The sequence below is a fragment of the Amblyomma mixtum genome, chromosome 5, assembly GCF_055824585.1.
Source record: "Amblyomma mixtum isolate Tamu chromosome 5, ASM5582458v1, whole genome shotgun sequence".
In the NCBI taxonomy this organism is placed as follows: Eukaryota; Metazoa; Arthropoda; class Arachnida; order Ixodida; family Ixodidae; genus Amblyomma; species Amblyomma mixtum.
In genome coordinates, this window is record NC_143016.1 from 50716831 (window position 1) to 50724330 (window position 7500).

Genomic DNA, 7500 nt, shown 5'->3' on the forward strand with positions numbered 1-7500 from the left:
TCATAAGTGTTGTTGAGTCCTGATACCACTACCATCGCAGTGGTGTAGTGGTTAAGAGATGTTCCACTGCACTGACAGGTGGCTGTTTCTATCACAGTCACCCGTAGGCTTTGTGCGACCCATGTTGTTCTTCCCCAGCTACCTCTCGCGCAGCTGGCGCGACGCTCTTCCGAACTTACCCGAGCTCACTCGAAGCGGTCGCTAGGCAATGACTAAGCTAGGAAGCAAGCTGTTGTCTACCACACGCCCTTAAAAGGGAGTGGGTTAGAGGGCGGTTTACTCTCTTTTTTGTCCTTTCTGTTTAAAGAGTGTAGTTTGTTTCACAAAGGTATAAACCGCCGATGTATTTTTGTAGCCCATAATTTACATTATTTCAGTTTTAACGTTCATTAAAGACATGTCTCATCCCCAATTAGATTTGAATGGCTGGCGGTTGGTTTCTCAAAACAATGTTTTGCAATTTTTCTATCGGTTCCAGAGCCACCCTTAACCTGTACGCGACTCCACTCCTTTCAAAGTGCAGAGCTCAGTGTTGCTGTAACCGCCGCTGCACTCAGTTTATGGCGAACCAAGCGAGCAGTAGGTTTCAGTCAAGCTGGTAATCACCGCAGGCGCTGCCAAACAAACTTCCGCCAGCGCGGATAAAGTTTTGCGGCATGCGCGGAAATAGCCGCAGAGAAACTCTTCGCGGTAATTAATTTCCCGACGGAAGCTCCTTTAGGCAGAAACACGCGCAGTGGGCCCGCGGCTAACGACTTGCCTTGCCTCTTGTTGCAGCAAGCTTTTTGCGCACTGTACAACAATGCTTGCCACCACCAGAAGAGTGCGGCGCTGCCCGTAGCGTCGCTAATTACGGCGGAGGCCCCGCGGAAGGACAGCCCTCTTTCAAGACGCTGCCCCTGACCTGGAGTTAATTTTCGGCGCTAATGTAGTCGCAACCTTCGGAGGACTTCTGAGAGGCACCAAAACGAGCGAAAGAAGAACGCCTGCTGTGCGCGTCAACAAAGACAAAAACACTTGAGTTCTCGCTTGAGTTCTCCTCAGCGAGTGCATTTCGTTAGGAACGCTCATGACGATGACAGCTACTAGAGAACGCGGGTAAGAAGCGCGCTGAGTGGCTCTGCTTGGCACTACGTAAAACGTTTCTTTGACATGGATTGAAAATGAGCGAGAGTTGAAGGAAAGAAGGCAGCTACGGGAGCGCTCATTGCTTTTCTGTGATTGGACAGCCCAACTTTTATGGCCGTACCAGGCGATTGGTAAGTATTCTAGGCAATCCGCGCGGTCGTTACCGGCGATAGCTATCAGCGACAGAAAAGGTGCAAAAGAAAAGAAAAAATCTTACAAAATAAGGTCACATGTTTAATTAATGTAAGGAGAGAAGTAATTGTGCCCGTTTTATGGTTGCCGTTACGATACGCACACCACTTGGCATGAGCCCAAAGATAACGAGTGTCAGAGTTTAACAGCACTTTTCCTTTTACTCGTAAAACTGCATAAAAAAGTGCGGCCACATCTAGACTGTAATGCAGCTCTCAGGAATGATATACACGTCAGTGTTTCTTCTTATTAAGGTATGCAGGATATTAATGCACCGTGACCGGACGACGGTTTTCTGCTGTATGTAGCCGGAGCAAGTCACCTAGTTAATACAGTCTTCAAGTCTGAGTGGTATGCTTTCCCTCGCAGGCCCATCATGATAGCGACAAGCTGACGCAGCCCTTACCGTTTCCGCTGGCTTCTAACCGCACAGCCATCGCCTGCGTGCTGTCTTGTCCCATTTTAAGCGGCAGCACACTCAGCTAAATGATCTGTTCGTTTATAGGCAAAATGTTTGGCAGCCCTCCAGTTGCGCAGCGCAAGCAGCCATGTCGCTTGGCATTTTTTTTTTCTCAGGCAGCTGAAGTTGGCGGAAAAAGCTAAATCGTAATAGATGCAAAGTTGGAAACTGCTCAATCCAACGTTTTGCCGACCATTCTACAATTTTGTGATTAGAATTCGTGTCCAGCTTCGTTCCTTGCAGATTTGGTACATTATTCTCAACGAATCATGCAGTTAAGCAGGATACAAGATATAGTGTGACTTGGTACACACAATAGTGTGCAACCAGCATATGGTCGCTTTGTCTTAGTGTGTCTCGGCATGTTTTAGTACCCTGCCTAAAGTTAGCTGGGACACAATGTGTACGCACGAATGTACTTTGTTATCAGGGACGCATGGAATAATTCTAACTTCTAATTTTCTCGCAACTAATATTTTACTCCGTTAATTGCAAGGAATACTGCATCGTGTGATTGTTTTTGCTTGGTATGTATGCTGCGTGCCTACTGCTGCACACAACTATAATAATCATTTGAAACTCTTCACAAATTTGCTCGCGTGCTCTTCGCTATGCGTAAATCATTTGTGCGTGGCTACATTAACCCCTTCTCCTGTATTACTCTGGTTTTGTGCGCAAGACATTTACAAGATCTATTCACTCTGCCTGCGAGTTTGCAGTGTTCTATTATGTTTATTCATTTCGTTTTATTTTTCGCTATGGTTTGATTTACTACCCAAACCACCAGCCTCCATAAAAGTAGGATGTGCAGATTTTCGTAACGTGCAATCGAAAGAAAAGCTCATCGCTCTCTGTCAAGCATTATCAAGCCACTAATTCTTATAAATTGGAGACTCTCGCAGCGCAGCAATTATTTTGCGCAACAGAGGCTATTCTGTCGATGTATGTGTTCCAGCTTTAATGTTACCCCTTGTTATGTTTAGTTTCTTAGCTGATAGCGAATCTATTTGCAGTCATATGCTTCATGTTCTATTGCGGTACCGACATTCGCTCCTAATGACACTAAGAGTGAAAACTTTACTGATCAAGGGAAGCTTTACGCTCACTCTTTTCATGAGGTAATGGAAACCACTGCGGACTCTTGACTGAAACGTGTCTATTCCTTTTGGCCTAACCTACGCAATTTAAGCACAAATGTATTTTTCGTTGTCTACTTAGGATTCTGAAAAAAAAGAACCTTTTACTCTGACCTGAACGTACACCGCGCCAAATATGCGGCACCGGCTACGACTCCGGTCACAGTAATTCAGACCAACGTAATTATAGACGACGGAAACATGAACAACTCTCTCCGCAACAATGCACAAGTAGTAGAAAAGACTCTTTTATGTGCAGACTGTTCTGACGCATCACGAAAACCAACCTGCCATAAAGTTGAAAACCGGCTGTGCATGCTTTTCAAGCAGGTTCAAGAAATTGAATGTTAATCATACAAGCAACGCGCACAGCTGTCTTGAAAGTATCCTCTTTATTTTATGCGAAGCATATTGCTAGAGCTACCACTCACGCCGTCGCCGTGGGACCCCCACGTGACACCGTGACGTCACACCACGTGACACCGTGACGTCACACCACGTGACATCGGATGAGAGAGCCGGCCTCCACCTCGCGCTGTCGCCGTGGGACCCCTAGCCGTCACACCCGCGCATTCCCGCGCATTTCGAACGCGCGTTCACACTGGGTGTAGGTGAAACGCTCGCTCCACCGGGCAGGCAGACGCGGCTTCCGTGGCAATCCAGGCGCTCACCCAACGCGCGTCTCGGGGTTAGTCGGCGTTCCGCTATAGCCATGCCGTTGTCTTCCCCCACAACGAAGGCTTCTAGTGGTTGTATTAAAATGACCAAGTATTCAACCAAGGAAAGCCATGTAGTACCAAGCCTAGCCACTAATATGCTTCGCATTCCCCAGGCTTAGCCAAGCTGAGCCTCAGCAATTTTATTTTTTAACTCATGACGTATGGCTTACAGCTAATGCTCTTTTTTTTCTTGGTTTTAGTTATCCTTCTTTCACTCACGATCTCAAAGTATGTACGAATAACTGAAAAAATAAGATCACGCCTGCAGTCATTTAAATATGTTGACATCAAAGTGAGTACTAGACTTGCGCTTTTAGCAGGAACACGAAGCTGCTGAAACATAGTCAATTCATCAAAAGGGCTCTTCCCTTCGAAAGTTAGGTTATTATGCTTAGCGATCGGCGCTCAACAGCATTAACGTTGTACAGGAGCCACTTTTTTGTTCCTGGAGTGGCGGTGGGCGGTCAGAAAGGAAAAAGAAGAAATGAAAGAATAAAAAAAGCGCTGCAAAATACACCTGTGGATGACTTGAGCGCTCACTTGGAATCCATCGTTTCGAAATAACCCGAAACTTTGGATCATGAGACGTAGCTGAGGGTCTCATTAGCCGAGCGCCTTCGGTGGCAATTAGGGACGCCAGTCTACTCTCTTGCCTCTTTGCTTTAATTCTGTTGGCTCTGTATTTCAGTTTCAACAGGCGAGGCTGGATTTAAACATTAAGCGGCTCATTTTTTTGACAGACAGGAGAGGTCGGTAAAGTTGAAATGAACGGCGGCGCAACAAGAAGAACACAACAAGAGAGGGGACACCACCCTCTCTTGTTGTGTTCTTCTTGTTGCGCCGCCGTTCATTTCATCATGCACCAACTCGCCCCTCAGGCCATTCTTCTGGAGAGGTCGGTACTTCTCTCTCACTCGCAAGTGTCCCTGCTTGCCACACTAGTACTTGAGCGGAAGTCAGTTTTAATTGACATACCTTGCTTCGTAACGCCACTTGAGCTTCCTCTCTTTATGTGCTCCGGGATCGAAGAAGGCCTGCAAGGGAAACGAGGAAATGTCAATTTTAGGAAGTAGAATTAGGGGGGCTGTAAGAGGAAGTAATGCATCCAGGTCAATTTTGTTCCTGAACCATCGGCGCAAATGGTAGGCTGGGTGACGGTGTGTGTGTGTGCGTGGTTGTGTATAGGCATATACTGCATATAGCATACATAAACAAGCTTACTTGGTTGGAAAAGGTGAAATACGAGATTTGAAAATGCTTTATTTATAAAGGGATCTTTATAAAACTCGGTGTTCCTGACAGAACAGAGACCATCCTCAAATGCATGACACCATTCTAGAAATACGGCCTGATTGAATCCAGAGAACTCATAATTGATAACTTGCCTTGGCCGAGATCATTTACTTAAGAAGCTTTTATTCACCACAAAACATTCAATTGCTCCTTAGAGTGCTGCTTGTGTTGGAAAAGTTCTAAGGACGACTACGATTCTCCCTAATGCGAAATATCGTATCAGCTCTGTGGTATTGCAGGCTCTATAGGCTCATCATTTTGCATTGCTGGGTGGTCCGCACGTCTAGCTACGATGTTAGTTCGATAGTAGTATTACTTGATGAACATGACGGTGTGCTGTGTAGAGCGCTCGAGAATATGCATATTAGTCCGATAGCCGTATTAGATGAAGACAATGATGTTTAATAACAAACATGATAAGCTGCGACGATATCCTCGTGCTCTCGTGCAGTGGCCAGTGAAACTGATCTGTTCGTGGAGTCGCGGGCTGGAATCCCAGTCGGAACAATGTTTATTCGTATATTTTTTTTTGGTTTAGCTCAGTTACGTCGGCGGCGCGACACGGCTCAACCCACGATCGGGTGGTTGAGAGCTGCGCTCTAAAGCAGTCTTAAAACTGGTGGAGCTATGCCGGGGTAAAAGGCTTCGGCTCAAAAATGCATCTGCTAGCAGGCCTTCTATTATGGAAGGGCGCGAAAGAGATAAGCTTTTGTATAGTATGGCAGAGAAGGCAATGAAGAAGGCATACAATTTTTTAAATGCTTCCAGTGGGTGTCCCGCACCGAATACTATAACGCTGAATCTGCGAGCAGTTAAGGAGATAAATACTTAAGTTACCAATTCACCATTGTTCCTGCTGCGATGACTATACCCGCCGTTGACAGCGGAACCTGCGACTGGTATTTCTCAGTATTTATCTCTGATGTCACAGGAGGTACGAACTAACACCATATAGGCAAAACATGGAATCGCGAAAGGTATTTATAAAAATATTGCCGCAAAAATCTAACGGTTAAAAAGATTCTCCCGTTCAGATCAAAATCACCGCTCCAATACACTTGCGGGAAAAATTGCACTCGCGAGTAAGTTTACTCTGCATGTTTACTGGGGAACCCGATTTAGATTAGCTCCTAGCAGGCACAAGGTTGTCGTTTCGGCGGCGTGGAATATGGAGGCGCTCATCGAAGCGACAGCCACTGACTTCGCGAACCATTCGCATTCATTCACTCGCTCCAAGTCGTGCTGACACATAACGTCCGGCTCTCGCTGCGTCTAATTAATCCGCCCAACGAAATTTTCGAGCCATAGATGATGTTTATTTTAGAGATTCAGCTTCAGTTTCCCCAAGCACGAACGTTCATAGGACGTGAAATGTAGTTGCCATGAATAGGGAACCACTACAACCCAACTGCAGTGAAAATCGACTTCCTTAGGTATCGAACATGCAATTTATTTACGGCGTTTTTTTGTAATAGGTGCTGGAAGTTGTAAGGGAGTAGGTCTAGTTAGGGCAGGTAGTGGCCCCTGATCCGTATCATGAGGCGGAATAACATGAAAAATAATAATCGGGTTGAACAATCCTAGCGGAAACCTGCAGCTGTACAACATTCTCTTCAGAGGCGTTAATATAAAATGCCCTACAGCTCACTGAAAGCTCCTTTTTACGAACGAACACCGGAAGTGATATATTAATTTCAATGAATTTACAATTCTGAATTTGCGAACTGTGGTACGTGTGAAACGCAGTTTGATCAAGTTTTCTCTAAATAATTCAATATAAAATGGGTAGAAAACACAGATAAGAGAAGCAACGGATTTAGTTTTATGCTCCTACCGCGAAAGAAAGCCACCAAAACCAATAAGATTATAATCGCTTCTATTGCTCACCTTACACCGTTGCAGAAGATATATCTTCTTGCACTGCAAAATACTCAGCTTCCCACCCACCCACCCAGACCTCAGTTTTTAGAAGTCAATCATAAATATTGATCTGGAGGATAAATTTCATGGATTTATTCAAGCTTGACGGTGAAAAATGTTTGAAGAGGAAAACAGTATCGATGTTTGCACGTACCGGAAATAGCTTTCCTTCCTGTAAACTGTCCCGCAGGCGTCAACAATGGCCACATCACGAGGATCGATAACACTCCAGATTCAATGAAAGAGGGACTGTGACGAGAACCTTCTGAAGCTTGTTTATACAAGAAACAGCTGGGAAAAGATGAGAGCACGGACGTTGCCTTATATCGTATGCTGACACCTAACAGGGATCTTGGTGTCGTCGAACTCCTGTGGTAGGTCGTTGAGCCTGACGAGGGAGCGCAAAAGGCCATCATTGCTCTAGCGAGCTACGTGAGCTTCGTAGAGTATTTTGATGGGAGCATTACACAGTGAAATATTCCTGGCGGTTTAGCATTGCTAACCACGAAACGTTGTGAGAAAGCAGGTTTTTGCAAGTGACACCAACGCCCCTTACCTGAAAGCACGATTGAAACCGCGTTTCCTTTCCTTTCGTGAATTTTACGCGCAGATTGAGGTTGATGATTACGACGATGTGCAATGCACAGCGCGA

General features: G+C 45.5%; 1 pseudogene across 3 annotated transcripts in view; it reads right to left on the reverse strand.

The window, feature by feature from the left end:
* LOC149342109 (5-hydroxytryptamine receptor pseudogene) overlaps positions 1–7500 on the reverse strand; it is a 279261-nt pseudogene that overhangs the window by 45483 nt on the left and 226278 nt on the right. For all 3 annotated transcript variants that reach the window (XR_016283001.1, XR_016283002.1, XR_016283003.1), the window contains one exon: positions 4611–4669. The product of XR_016283001.1 is annotated as a 5-hydroxytryptamine receptor pseudogene, transcript variant X1 (transcript). The remainder of the gene's footprint in view (positions 1–4610; positions 4670–7500) is intronic.